This window comes from Cupressus sempervirens, chromosome 1, assembly GCF_028749045.1.
Source record: "Cupressus sempervirens isolate cs-2001-9-10 chromosome 1, ASM2874904v1, whole genome shotgun sequence".
NCBI lineage: Eukaryota > Viridiplantae > Streptophyta > Pinopsida > Cupressales > Cupressaceae > Cupressus > Cupressus sempervirens.
The window spans coordinates 382480729-382496917 of record NC_143118.1 but is presented as its reverse complement, the minus strand read 5'-3'; positions in this window follow the sequence as shown (position 1 = coordinate 382496917).

Genomic DNA, 16189 nt, shown 5'->3' with positions numbered 1-16189 from the left:
AACAACAATCCAATCCCTAAACACACTTTTCCAACTTTCATGCAAGTTCCACCAACCTATTCACAAATTGGGCTACAAGGGTTAAAGGTGAGAAATTGCTACATTTGACATAACCACACATCCAATACCTGTTCTAAGGGTGGAAATAAGAAGTGTTTAACAAAACCAACAATATCCCAAAAGATCAAATTCCAATCTATTCCAGCACTCCACTAATCTGCCTAAGTACACATACCTAAATGGGCCCCTTTAGGCTTGGTTTTCAAAGGAAGACTAATGAAATTGGTGCATAGACAAGAGCTAGGTCTTTGAAACTCCAAGGGGTAATTAGGAAATTTCCAATCCACCTTTTATTTGGTTACTTTCCTTCACATACAACTCCAACAATCAAATTCCTTCAATTTTAGACCAAATACATACAAATATTTGGCCTAGGCTTGCAAGCAAAATTAACTCCCTTCGATTTTTCAACTCCTACTTTTTGGATATGAAAGTACACTCCTAGGGCTTCCATTTTCATTAGATTTTGTGCCATTTGAACTATACAATCATTATCTATACATCCATTTGAACAAAACCTTGCTGAACTTAGGGTTTTTGGGCAATTTTGAAAGAAAATGTTGTAACTTTTGATAGAGATCACCAATCAAGTTCAAACCAAGTGTATTGGACAAGGAATGAAACCAAGTTACTCCTTAGATCATTCAACCACCCTTCCCAATCTGTACAACACATGGGAAAATGAAAATACAATAGTTTTGAGCCAAAAAACCAGTAAATTTTATTGAAATCAGCAAAAATCTGTACATCAACGAACTTGTTCTATTGGGAAGGTTGGATCATACATTTATAAGCATGTTTGACTGATCAACTACCTAGGGAATAGTTATAATTGGTTCAAACTCCTTCATTAGCAATATGCAACTTTAAAGCAAAAATTGCTTAGCAACTTTTTATTGCATTTGCAATTTTTATTGAAATTGACTATCGAGGACCTCTAAACTATTCTAGGACCCTTATTAACCTCATCTAAGGTGTTTCCACCTATTACCTAATTAATTAATTCCCTATAGGCCTTGGGGACTCATGGTTTATAGAATTACCAAATGAGCCTCAAGCCTTTACAAATGGGCTTATAACATCATGAAATTATTCCTAACATCCTAAAATCTTATTGTCTTGCTCATGAATCCTTTAGGAAGGTGGTGTAGTGCAAGATCCTTGTAGAATACCCCATGATGACCTTGAGTGTCCTGCACCAAAAATGACCATATGAAATATTTTGATATGTTTTAGTACTTTGAAAAGGGTGTCTAGAAATGTAATTATCCTGTCAAGTTCTTTGGATAAAGTTTAAGTTATTTAGACTTTTGTGCTGCTAGAGGGCTACTAATTTGTCAATTAGGTCTCTTAAGACACCTTGGAAGAATTAGGCATTGGGAGTTGGGTCTAGCCAAGTGGATGGCCAAATCCAATTGAATACACATTATATAACTCATAAAAGTCTTATTTAACCCTTGGTTAAGGCCTTTGCATATTTGGAGTTAGTTTGATTCATATGGAGTTTGTAGGTGTTTTTGGCAACTTGGATAACTTGCTTGTTTGAAGAAGTTTGGAAGTGGAGTTCAATGGGTTAAGCCTTTTGAATGATTATCCTTTGATAAAAATTTGAGTGGGTTGGGTCATTGTTTTAGTTACACTTGAGGAAGATATAAGGGCATTGTTTCAAAGCAAAGGGATAGTTAGTTGTTTCTACATCAAATCATTGGTTGACCACTAACCTCTGCATCACTTAAGGTGCCATCTCTACTTATAATTGAACAAACTATATCATTCACTCTCTACATAAATGATGTTAATTCTTCATTTTTAGGTCACCAAAGAAGAGGGCTAATAAAGTTGAAGCACAAGTGATAAAGGGTGAGATGCCAAAATCATTTGCGAAACAATATTATCAATTCACATCCTCAATGTTTATTAGTGCTTTTTGTTCAAGTACCATTGTGTGTTAATCATATATAGTATACAGACAATCAATTTACTCTTCATAAAATGGTTCCTATGTTAACAACTTTTAATGTATTTCTTGATTTTGTTCCAGCATTTAATGTGATTGTAATATTGGTTTATAATTGAAGGAGGACAAAGCAAAAAGAGTAAACAAGTTGCATCTACAAACACACCTACAAATGGAAGTGGAAGAAAATCTAAGGGAGTTAAGGAAGTAAAAACTATAATAGATCATGACCAAATAGGGATACCATCATATACATGTCCAAGGAGTTCAAATGATGAACCTTTGGTATGTAAACTCCAAAATACCGTTGTTGGTTTTTAACTAAACTTGAGTGTGCATTTGACTTATTTATCTTGAAAATGCAGAATGCATGGAGATCACATGCACACATTGATAAGTAGACTTTGGGAGTTAGGCTTCACTTCAAAAATATATGAAGAACATGCATAGGTATTGGAAACTTCTCATATTTCTTAACATACCTGTCACCTTTAAAAATAGTTTCTACAAAGACAATATAAGGCATTTCACAAGACATTGCAGTGATCCTTTATAGCACTACCTTCCTAAGTGGCTCATGATGGAGGTTATAATGTTTTTGAATGTTAGGACTAGTTTCAAGTTGATATCAACCCATTTGTAAAGGCTTGAGACTCATTGGTGTTTCTATAAACCTTGAGTCCTTAAGACCTATAGGGCATTTAGTATCTAGGGAAATAGGTAGAAATACCTTAAATAAGGATAATTTAGGTCCTACGGTCCTTAGGATAAACTAGTCTTTTTAATAGGTTGATAAGTCCATTTAAATGATTTGGTAAAGTTTCATTACTTATCACTTTCAAAAATTCAAAAGTTACAAAGTTATAAATTTGAATTTTCAAATTATAATGGTCATGGACATTTAGGAGGGAATTAGTTTCTTTATTGTTTTAAGCCAAATTAAACCATCCAACCAATTTGGATCGGTTGGGGTAGTTGATAGGATTTTATTAAATGTTTCACAAATCCATTGTATGGGAAAAGAATCCATGGTAGGGACTGCTACAACAAATTGAATAAAAAAATTCTGATTTCTTGCAAAGTTAAAGGTTTTTTGGTATGATTCAAAGTTCTTATTGATTGGATTTCCTTGGACAATGTTTTAATCATTCATATTTCATCTCTTTGAATTATTTCATGTTCTAAAAACCCTACTATAGTCACTGTTAATCATTTTGGTATTGTTCAGTCTTTGGAAAATTTGATTTTAAGACAATTTTGTGTAGATTTCACACTATGAATGTCATTCTATGAATGTATCACTCTAATTCTCATAGAATGGAATCTTATTGACATAAATAATATCAATTTAACATGTATAGTATCTTACTAATCTTGTAAATGCAAGTTTGATTAATTTATGTGGTGATCACCATAAAGAAGACTAAGAAACTAAGTGAATTTGGAGGATAGGCTGAAGGTTAGAGAGTTTTGGCCAAACAAGGGCACTATTTTATGATGGAATGTATATATAAATGTTGTATACAAGGTGCTCCAACCTTTATTTATTGTAGGAAACATTGGGAAGCATGACATTGAGGAAGCCCTAAATTTAAGAGTTTCGAGGGCACAATTTGGGGCTTTGGTACCTAGAAACCTCTTGGAGTCAAATCGACTTCATATTACTTTGATTTGAACCTATTTATGAAAATTTGAAAATATCTGCAGCCTGGGAGTTAGAATGGTTAGCACTTCCTTTGTAAAATTTGCATGAGAATTAGGCCTTAAAAATCTAAGAAATAGTGAAAATAGTCATATACCTTCCAAAGCAACCTACCCTATCCTTTTGGTATGTTAAGGTTCTCCATAAAGGGTACTCAAATATATAATTTATTTTCCTAGTGTTGTGGCAAAAGTTGAAGAAAAATCCTTGTGAGTGTTGTTGCAGGGTTACTAGGCATGCTATTAGGCCTAGTTTGAGGAATATTGAAGTTTTGGTGTCTAAACCATTGAAGAAAGTTTGAAACCTGTTCAAGTCCCTTGGATTTAATATTTTAGGGCTATCATATCACATCATAAGACTTGTTGGTGGATAATTTACCATTTCACTTATTGAAGGCACTTTTGGTCACTAGATTCAATTGTGCATTTGATTGAGTTTGTATTTGGACCTTCAATCCAGCATATTCTACCCTACAAGTGGACTCCACTCTACATGCCCAACCCTCAAACCTAGGGTTCTCAACTGACTTAGATCAATCACAACTTCTTAGGGACTCCCCTTCTCCAATAGGCCTAAAAAGGTAAACTCTCCCTAGATGGGTTTAGAACTCAACTTTCTTGATAGAAAAGGTTTCTATGGACCTAATCTCTCAAAAACACCCAAATTTAAAGTTCTCAAACCCCGAACAACTGATTTGCATAATTGTTACGAGCATTTCTAATAGGGCTAATCTTAGCTTTCTTGGTCAAACTCCCAAACTTTGCAAAGGGCCACACTATCTTTTCACCTATTTAGACACCCTTTAACCACCTCTTAGAGATTCCAAAAGATCAAACTTTGACTTTGTTCTAGCACCAACTAACACCCACTTTGAGTCACAGACCTAATTGGCCAAATTAGGCTGGGTTACAAAGGAAGTATGAGTAAATGGGTTCAAAAATTTGACTCCACCCCTTGGAACTCTTCTTCACATCCAATTAATCCTCCTACACCCTTCACCTAGGTCAAATCAATCAGTTTGGAAGCCTAAACCTTCTTTCTTCTTCAAATCTAGACTAGACATATAGCAATATTTAGTTTAGAGTTTGTTGGTGAAAATAGGTAACCTACACCTACAGTTCTGAATCTCTATCATCTTGAAGCACCCTGCCGTAAAATGCATTCCCAAAAGTGGCATTGAAATCCCATAGTGGAATTGCAAGTTAGGAGGCCATCTTGAAGAAACCCTCAGATTTAGGGTAAATCTGACCAACCTCTACAAAAAATGATTTAACTTTTCTTGTAGATAAGATAAAGACTTCAAACCAAATGAAATGGAACACTAACTAAATCCTCTATCCAAACATACCAAAATTTCATGCCTACCAATCCATATAGGTTGTATAGAATTGGAACAATAGAGAAAGAGGCAGAAATTCTGAGTTTTATTCAATGTTTGCTATTCGCCCATCTGTACAATGGGTTTCTCCTCTTGTGGAAACCTTAAATAGATGTCCTCCAATGGTCACAACCACTTATCAACAAAAACACTAATCATTTTCAACACTAATAAACAAGAACACTAAAATATTGAACTCAATCATAACAAAAGATAGATTATTATACTCGAACTCATGAAAAACACTAGCTCATTGGTCAAGTTGATCACATATAAGTGCAGATATCTAGTATAGTTGGATAGATTTGTGAATCTTCTTTCTGTTGCACATGGAATGCGGTTCTAATTCACTCTACAACTCAAGATATGCTCATTTTACTAATTGTTGTCCCCATTTTGTTCCATCACCTAGGGTTTCATCTATTTTCACTCATATCTTGAGATTCCACCGTGGGAAATTAACGAACCTTAGTGGAATCTAAGTTAGGACAATTTTTTTTATGTTCCTTTTGGTTTTAGGTCAAAAGAATGAGGCTGGAGAGAAAAACTTGATGCCCTAGGCATGCAAGATCCATATGCATGCTAGAAATTCATAGCAACATCTTCCATAATTGGCTACAAAGAAGGTTTTGAGGTTGAAAATTGGTTGTGATCATCTTACATGATCCCCCTCATGTTCCAATTTCTAGATTGAATTTTTGCTCAAGGGGTAGGGTACATCCTTTGTTAATGGATACGTAATTGCCAACATTCCTAAGTGAGCCTTAAAAAACTTAGCTATTGCATACTTCTCTTGAGATCCCAAGGCTTTAGTATGTTGCATAAAACCCAAAAGGGTATCCAAATAAGTGATTCTTTTCTTTGGGTTGTGAGGAGATGTTTGTGATTTTCCATGTTCAAGGCTACAAGCCTAGTCTTGAGTTTGTGAAGCAACTAGCCAATGAAAGTTGCATAGTTTCAATCTAATGTTGGATTCATTTTAGTTTGGACCTAAATACACCATTTCCATGCTTGAAAGTCACACTTGGTCCTTATTTGTATTTGTGGGGCTTTATGTCAAATAAGCCTTGTGATGCCCTTAAGAGAAACTAGTGATTAGTTGTCTTTGTGATAGGTTTTCCTTGTGATTAGGGATTCCTAGGAGTGGTTGGGTTGTGATAACCATACCATCTTATCAAGCACTTGTAATAGGTGTTTTGGGGTTGATTGAATTAACAACGACACTCATTGTTCCTTAACCTTCAATGAAGAGGATTCTAGGAACCTTGTCCATTCCCACTACTTGTTCCATTGCATCAAAGTGGTATCAGAGCCATGTCTCTTACTAAAGAGGAAGAAATACCTTTAAGGAGGAGTAATTTGAGGCTATAGACCTTGATCCATTTGTGATGATGTAAAAAGAGAAAAAATGCATAAAATGTTGTCCTCTTACATAAAATGTTGTCCTCTTGCATTTTTCTCCACATTTTTCCATAACATCAAGAAAATAAATTGAAGATTAAGATACCCATTTCACTCCTCTATAACATATCAAAAGATGAGGTATGGTTGTTTTGGACCAAGTCTCTACTGTTACACTATGAGCCACTTTTTAGGCATAAAAATGAGCAATATAGGTGACTTTTCAAGGAAAAAAAATATTTTTATATTTCTTAGAAGGTTATAAAGTTCCTTAGGGTCATTAGACTAAGTTTTAGGCATCTAAGAGTTAAGATGTCAAAAATTGCAAAAAATTACAAAAGTTGTCAAAGCAAAATTGCAAAAATGCTGACAACTTTGTAGGAGTTTGGGAATTGGTGAAGGGTTGAGAATTTGGAAATAATTTATTTTATTGTTTCCAAACCTTTTCCAAGTTTTAGAATTGGAATCAAGTGAAAAATATAAAAATTGCACTTTTTGTGCATATTTGCATTGTTGAAAGTTGTAAAAGTTGCTCAAATTTGCAATTTAGTGGAAAAAGGGTCATGGGACCAAAATATCTATTCTGTTAGCTTTGAGTGGCTAGGTAAACCCTATCTCAAAACCTCATCCTATCCCATTGAGCGCTTGAATGTTCTTGGGCATGCCGAAATAGAATGTCCCTAAGGGTCACTAAATGCCATAGGTTTGCGATCTTTAACGGGGCATATCTCAGAGCTCGTGTGAGGTATGGATGTGATTCTAGTTCCTATAGGACCATGTTGTGGAGACCTGCAAAAAACTCTATCACTTTTTGGAGATCATACTCCATTTTGATTTTGCGACGCCATCTCGGGTGATGCTAAAACTTGTACTGTTGGCTAGTACAAAGTTGCCAACTGCCAAATCTCTCTCACCTTTCGTCATGGGATCGAATTGTCTACTCTATTAGCTCTAAGTGACTAGGTAAATCCTATCCCCAACCTCATACCATCTCATTCACTACTCAAACATTCTCAAGCATGCCAAACTGAAACGTCCCTATGGATGCAATCTTTGACGGGGCATATCTCAGAGCTTGTGCAAGGTATGGATGAGATTCTTATTCCTATAGGACCATGTTAAAGAGACCTACAATAATGTCTCTCACTTTTTAGAGATCAGGCTTCATTTTTGATTTTGCGATGCCATCTCGGGTGATGTTGAAACTTGTAGTGTTGGCCAGTACAAAGTTGCCAATTGCCAAATCTCTCTCACCTTTCATCGTGGGATCCAACTATCTGCTCTGTTAGCTTTGAGTAGTCGGGTAAACCCTATCTCCAACCTTGTCCCATCCTATTCAATGCTCGAACATTCTTAGGCACGTCAAACCAGAATGTCCCTAAGGGTCACTAAATGCCATAGAGCTGTGATCTTTGATGGGGCATATCTCGGAGCTTGTGCGAGGTATGGATGCAATTATAGTTCCTATAGGACCATTTTTTAAAGACCTACAATAACCTCTCTTACTTTTTAGAGATCATACTCCACTTTGATTTTGCGATGCCATCTTAGGTGATGTTGAAACTTGTAGTGTTGGCCAGTACAAAGTTGCCAACTACCAAATCTCTCTCACCTTTTATCGTGGGATTGAATTGTCTACTCTATTAGCTCCAAGTGCCTAGGTAAACCCTATCCCCAACCTACTTCCATCTCGTTTAGCAAACAAACATTCTTGGGCACACTGAACTGGAACGTCTCTAAGGGTCACTAAATTTCATAGAGCTGCGATCTTTGACGAGGCATATCTCAGAGCTCGTGCAAGGTATGGATGTGATTCTAGTTCCTATAGGACCGTGTTGCAAAGAACTACACTAACCTCTCTCACTTTTTGGAGATCATACTCCATTTTGATTTTGCAATGCCATCTCGGTTGATGCTGCAACTTATAGTGTTGGCCAGTACAAAGTTTCCAACTGCCGAATCTCTCTCAGATGTTGTCATGGGATTAAACTTTTTACTCCACTAGCTTTGGGTGGCTAGGTAAACCCTATCACCAACCTTTTCCTATCCCGTTCAGCGCTTGAACATTCTCAAGCATGCTGAACAAAAATGTTCCTAAGGGTCACTAAATTCCATAGGACAACAATCTTTGATGAGGCATATCTCGGAGCTCCTGTGAGGTATGGATACGATTCTAGTTCCTATAGGACCGTGTTGTGGAGAACTATAGTAACCTCTCTCACTTTTTGGAGATCTTACTCCATTTTGATTTTGCAATGCCATCTCGGGTGATGCTGAAACTTGTAGTTTTGGCCAATAAAAATTTGGCAACTGCCAAATCTCTCTCACCTTTCCTCTTGGGATCAAATTGTCTATTCCGTTAGCTTTGGGTGGCTAGGTAAACACTAGCCCCAACCTCTTCCTATCTTGTTGAGTGATCGAACGTTCTCAGGCATGCCGAACTGAAACATCCCTAATGAAGATAATGACACATTAAGGGGCTTACAAGAGTTCATAATTTTCTATTTATCTCCCCCACATTGAAAATATCATGGAGAAAGTAGAAGGATAAAATTATAAAGGGCTCATAACTTTTCCTTCTTGTCATAACTCACAATCTTAAGGGTTTATTAGAGGTAGTCTTAATATGGCACATATTCTAATGTGCCATAGGTTTATAAGATTGTGTGAAAAATTTTAAAGGAATGATAGAGATCACTATTTTGCATCATTATGAGGGTTTATGAAGGAATAATCAGTGCATCACTATTTTGCATCACTATAGAGACAACGTTAATGATAATTCAATGCATAAGGTAAGGGCATTACAAAGGAATGAGATGAAAGGAAAATAATCAAGGAAACAATAGTGAGTGCAACTTTTTAAACCTTTGTAGTATTTAGATCTTTGCTTCATTAATGTTTCATTCAATCTTAAGAATCCTATTATGTAAAACCTATTTTTTAAAGTGCTAGGATCAACATAAGTGTAGCATTAAAAATATTCATCCAATTTTGGGGTGGAAGTTGAGAAATTTTGTCGGAGCATGTTTGTCCAATTCTCATAAAAAATGTGATGTCATATTTTCCACTCACATTATGGCTAAAGGTGGGTTGTATTTAGCATAGGTGAAATGCCAAGATAGTCTAGATTCAAAGAACTAGGAACTAGTTGCATCATAATTGTCTCAATATGATGCCATAAAAGTATTCCTCTTCAAAGTTATTCTCCTCCTTAATTGCAACAATTATGAGTCCAGAAGATGCTATGGGTTGGATCATATTGTTGTTTTTGGGATAATATTTTGATATGCCCAAACATAATGAATGAATGATAATAGCTCTTTGCATTTAGATAGAGAATTAGAAGTTAAATTTCTCTGTCTTGCCTATAAGTAGTTCAAAATTGATTTCATTTGTTTCTATTAATTTTGTAGCACATTTGAATTGTGGTTAACTTTTTCAAAGGTAATTCTTTCCATTTGGCAACACATATAAATACTTTACAATTCTTTAAAAAAATATGAAAAACTATTGATGACTAGACCTACCATATAAATTTTATATATTAGTTTTTTAACAACAGGGAATTATTTTCTTTAATGTTTCATCCTAAGAAGTTGTTTTAGAAATCACATATTGTTGAATTGACTGCTTTATTATTTGTTTCACTGGCAATAATGTACAAAAATTTAGTATCAATACTAAATAGAATAAAACTAAAACAAATACTTGTGTGAAATTTTAATCATTTTATAATCATAAGAAAGTGTTACTTATATATATTTAGTTGGTCAAATTCATTTGGATTAGTTAATGTATTTATGTCGAGCTTCCAATTGTTGATCAATAGCCATTAAATGAGACCAAGCTAGTTAAAATTTTGTTGGGGATACTTTTGGAGGACTTTATGACATTATTGACACTCCCATCACCAACTCATAAATAAGGAAAAACATGGAAAAGATGACATGATCTTGGGTTGAAGTAAAATCTCAAGAAGTGTTGCACTTAATGAACCATAAGAAACCTGCATGTACATTTCCCAAATTATAACGAATGGTTGGACATAAAGGCTCCATACACTAGCCCAAAAATGGAAGCCAAGGATGTAACCATGCATGTATTGGCACAGTCTCCCTATGAGGATCCCAAGTATCTATTGTTGTTATTAATTTGGGTGTCACTATATGATCTAGAATGTTATGAAGTATTGAATCATGTAGTAACTTCTCCTATGTCTCTAGAAATTATAGCATAGGTTTAGGGTCCCTTGGCTCCTAGGAATTTGTAGCAGTTATTCTCAGTACTATAAGATTGACTTCAATGAAGAGTTGAGTGTAAGGAGTTCAAGAAGCAAGTTCTGCTTGTGTGTAAATGCCAAAATCATGAGGCTCATTCCCTTGCATAAGCCTTTGCCACAATGAAATTACCTCTAAACCATGCAAAGGATGTTGAAGTGGTTCCCAACCTTGAAACACTCTTATAAACAATGCCAGAGCAAAACATTATGCGTAATAAAGAACATCTTATCTAGTGTAGTACAAGATTGAGTAATTCTATGGTGCAGGAGCAACCCATCAAACCAATGAGTCATAAGGTCTTCTCCCATCAAAATGAATAGTTTTAAGGTCTTCTAGGACTTTTCAAACTTTTTTTATCATGTTTGGTTGTTTTTAGGCTTTCTTGCATTTGGACCCTATTGTGTGAACCCCTCAATAACTTTGGTATTTCTATAAACCGGTTGATTCATGATGTCATAGGGGTCTATTAGTCTCCTAGGGTCTTGTTAGAAGTCATAGGAAGTGTTATAATCTTTAGAAGTCTTTATAAAGTCATAAAAAGAAAAATAAGTTGCATAACTAGGGTAATAATGCAACATTTATGCAATAATATGGATTTTTGTTTGCAATGGTTCCCTCCAATGGTCACAACCTTTGAAAATTAGTTGGACCAATTGGATAAATTTTTTCATAAGCCCTTACAAGTGGGTGGAAGACATAGATTGTACTTTTTCTTTGAAATCAATAAAGAAACCATCATTTTTCTTGCAAAAAGATTGCTTTTTCGTGCATTGTATGGATTGTATGGATCAGGGGGCCTAGAGAGTTAGTTTTTATTGAAGCTTGCAGAGTCACCTTTCCAATGAGCCTACTCTAAGCCCTTGATTCACTGGGAGGTTGGAGATATAAGGTTTTTGTAAAAGTAGCTTTCAAACCCTAACCACCTAGGGTTTTGGAAAAGAATGCTCATTTCTCCCATTTCTACTTTTGAAAAATTCTATTTTTTTGGTGGAATGGGAGGTTTTCAAATTTAAATTAATATTTTGGTGGTTTCTAGGCTAGAGCAGACGATGGCTATATGGAATTTGCACAAATGAGTTGGCATTACTATGTGACAACTCTGCTGCATTATGGAATTTGCTAATTTGCATGCCTTAGGGTCTGAACTAGTAAGTGAAACTTTAGAATATACCTTCCCTTGTCCTAACCTAATCATTGGATGCATTGGTTTGGTATTTCTCACTAGATTTTTGGTATTTCCTTTGTTAAGGTGACCTAATTGGGGTAATTAGGCCTGTATAACAGTCCAATTTTGGAAGGCTTGTAAATGGCTTCAGCATTGCCCTTTTGGGGATAGAAAAAAATTGATAAAGGGTACTTGGAATGCTAATTAGTTGCTAAGGTCTTTTGGAAGATATGGTACTTTTTGCCTAATTTTTCTTTGGAAGGGCTAGTAGCCTAGATGTTGCATTATGATGACATAGTTATGAAACTTGTGTTTGGGTTGCTATTTGGCCATGGTTCCTTGGTTTTAGTGTTGGGATGAACCCCTTAACATGCTGATCAACCTTATTTGTGAGAATTCACCATTCATGGGTGTGAAGCCAAGTTTTCTAGTGTAAAGTTGTATGGATTAATGATGATCCCTTAGTGCTATTGTTGTGTCAAGGTGTATAAGTTTGGGTGTATAATCTGTCTTGTTGGATTGACATCAAAATTGTGCTTATTGTACCCTAACCTTTGCATCATTCTACCTGTAAAATTCTATCTTCTATAAGGTACAACATTGACCAATTGTGCATATAAGGAAATATATGCATTGGAATACATGTGAGTGCCGATTACAATTGGTATTCTATGATGGAAGATCTAACATATGGAATTAATGAAACCTTGAGAATCCTATTAGGCTCTACATCATAACTAAACCTTGGAATTAATGTAATGTATTATTTTTAGTTTCAGATTTGTTATATGTTTGTAATAATAATTTATTATAAATGTTTAGATGCATAACATAGAAGGCAAGCTTTAAACATGTGCAAGAAGATCATAAATCAATATGACAATGACATAAATTGCAAATGATAAATTTTTGGCTTTAACACTGATAAAGTTTATTGCTGATCAATATTGTATCAAAAATTCAAATTGATTAGGTATTGCATTAAGCTTGATAAAAAAATGACAGAGAAGGAAAACTTTAAACATGAACAAGATCATAAATCATATGATGATGACATATTGGAAATGATAAACTTATGCTTAAATAGTGATAAAGTTAATTGTTAATCAATATTCTATCAAAGTTTCAAACTGATTAGGTATTGAATTTAATGTCATACATGAACATATGTAATTCAATGACATCCATAAACATAACTAATTTAATGTCATACATGAACAAACATTTAATATAAAATGATAACCAATAATGTCAGGAAAGCTATCTAATATGATCAAATCCTAATTCTCTTTGTTTAAAATAACCTTTTCCAAGTAGCAGCATATTCAGATAACACAGTCCCAAGATAGTGCTAATCAAGGGTTTCCCTAGTTAATTATGATAATCGTATCATTGGTGATAACACAGTCCCAAGACAGTGCTGAGATCCAAGGATGCAATAAAAAAGCTACAAGTTTAGAACTTCATGGCAGTTCAAAGCATGAAGCCTTAGATGCATAGGACAACAGTCTAAACATAGGACAAAATAGAGAGATATTTAGTATCTTATTGAGCTTCACTTTGTTTCGAGAATAGTCTAATATTCTCTACTAAACAGGGCCAACCACGTGAAGGTGGAAGCTCATTTGGCCCCACCCCCCTCCCCCTAACATCACTCTACATTCCTCGTTAACATCTAACATTCATTCATTCTTTCAACCATTAATTAAATGTAACATTCAATAAATATCACACGATAACATGCAATCAATATCACATGATAACATTCATTAACACATTAGATTCATTAACATGCAACATTCATCAATATTCTGCATTAACACATAATTCATGAACATTCATTAGCACATAATTAAATTCATGGAGACATAAAATTTAGTCATTATCAATTAAGGTATGTAGATGACAATCATTTATTTATTTTTCTTTCTATTTCTTTTTTCTATGTAAGCTCTAAGAGGAGCATCAGTGCCATCATCAATTCCTCTCATTAGTTGTTCTGTTCTCTATTCTTGATGATCTCAAATTCCTATGCTGTTGCAAAGGGGGGTCCTCTGCAATAACAAATAAAAGAGTTAAATTAAAAATAATTTATTATAATTGTTACAAGTATTTAATTATTTTAAATAACATAACTATGGCACTCTTTACTTGATCTGACCACATCATTTTGTCTGGACTCAATGTCAACACGCTCATGAACATTGACCCCTCGATCCTGTACAACTGCTATACAAAATGTTACGTTAATCCAAACAAAAATTGCAATTAAATATAAAAAATTTAATAGCAAATGTATACCTCCACCACTAGGATGCACATCATGCAAACCTTCATCATCCACAGATTGTGTAGAAGGATTGTCAGGCTACATTCCAACATCCTACGCATTGTTATCATTGCTTGCTTAAAACATATATACTCACTTTATATTGAAACTTAACATCAAATAGACTAATTGGTAAAGTATCCAATTTGAAATAAATTTCATTTAACTTATTTACCTGTGGCTCAGATGCATCATTATTAGAACCTTCCACACTAATTTCAGCTCACAGCTATTCAGCCATGGCTCTATAGCCTTGTTGGAAGCCAATTCTCTTATCCTCTTTTGTGAGGCATCTCTTGAACTCTGAGCCCTGCATTTTTGCATGGTATGGTGAATTTTACTTGCATTTTTTCATCAACCAATAGAGGGTAGTTAAAATATAAAAAGGAAAAAAAAAAGTTTCCAAAACACTTGGTGTCAAGGTTGGGTGTATAAGGCCTTGAATGGTACAAGGGAGAAGTAACTAGTATGCAACCTTATGTGATGAGTTGGGTCCGTGAATTAAAGGAGCAGTTGTAACAATAGATTAGTTCTTTGTTTGAAGGTGAATCAAGCCTTGAATGTTCTTATGGAGAATAGAAGATTGGGGTGATAACTTGAATTTCTTAGTTGTTCCAAGGTGCTAGGAGTTTGTTGGTGCTTCCAAAGCGTGTTACTCTGCATCATATATTGGTGTGGAGGAACACTAAGATCCAAGTTGAGGATCAGGAGCATAGACAAGCTAGTCTATCCTAGCATTTCCCATCACAATATATAAAAGAATTGATACAATTTTTCATTTACTAATACTTACAACTCGCACTTGAAGTTTCAAAAAACCACCAGAGCCAAGCTTGTGTGTCCTGTGCTTTTCTAGTCTCGCCTCTGTTGCCTTTGATGCATCAGACAATCTATGAAAAGTTTGAAATATGTTAGATAGTATAAATATAGAGGTTAATTAGTACATAATTACATTCTCAATAGTATCACATACCTTGCTATACTTTCTACTCGTGTAATATTATTTTTCTTGTCAGCTTTATACTTTCCATCCAAAATCAGAGCCTGCCACTTAGCCTCAAGAACATAGGGTGGACACTCGTATTTGGGGTTATCCTGTAAATTTTTTCTGTATTGGTCCCTAATATACTTCAAACATGAAACAACTTTTTCAAGGAGTTTGTTTCTCTCAAATGCATGAGGTCCAAAGAGTTGGGTCATGCTCTCTATAAGATCATCCTTCAACTTTTTGTCTTGGTTATTCCACCTTTTAAGGAAAAAAAAACATGTTAGACTCATAAATGAAGTGAAGCTACCTTTAATATAGTTCAAGAAATGGATGAAAAGGAAAACTATTCTAGCAATGATATGAAATCAAAATAGTGGTTGGGGGTTTTAGTTAGGATATGATGTTCCACCAAGTACGCAGGGTGGGCCTGAATATTCGCAAACACTCATCACCAAGTTTTTTCCAAAAAACATCATTCCCTACAAAAAAAACATGGGATCATTAGTCTATGAAGAGTGATCAAAAACTAAATTACTATTATATCACTATAGAATAATAATAACTTTAAAGTACCTGGAACTTTGGCTACTTTTAATGGAATACCTTCATCGTCGCTGACGATCAATATGACATCCTTCACTGTTCCTGTACTAGGAACATAGGAACATCTAGGAAATGATGCTTCAGGTCCTATTGCAATAAGTTTCATAAGTTTCATAAGTCTTTGTCACGAAGTATAAAATAAAAAATGATAATTGATGTTAAAAAGTTGTAAACAAAATTATTTGTTGCTCTCATAAGACAGTTATGAAGGGTAGTTAGCATCCAAGGAGTCTTTGTTCAATTTGATGAGTCAGTTAGATGAGAAAAAGGCTTGAAAAGAAAGGTCTTTATAAGACACAAGTTTTGTAGTTGAGAAAAGGGGT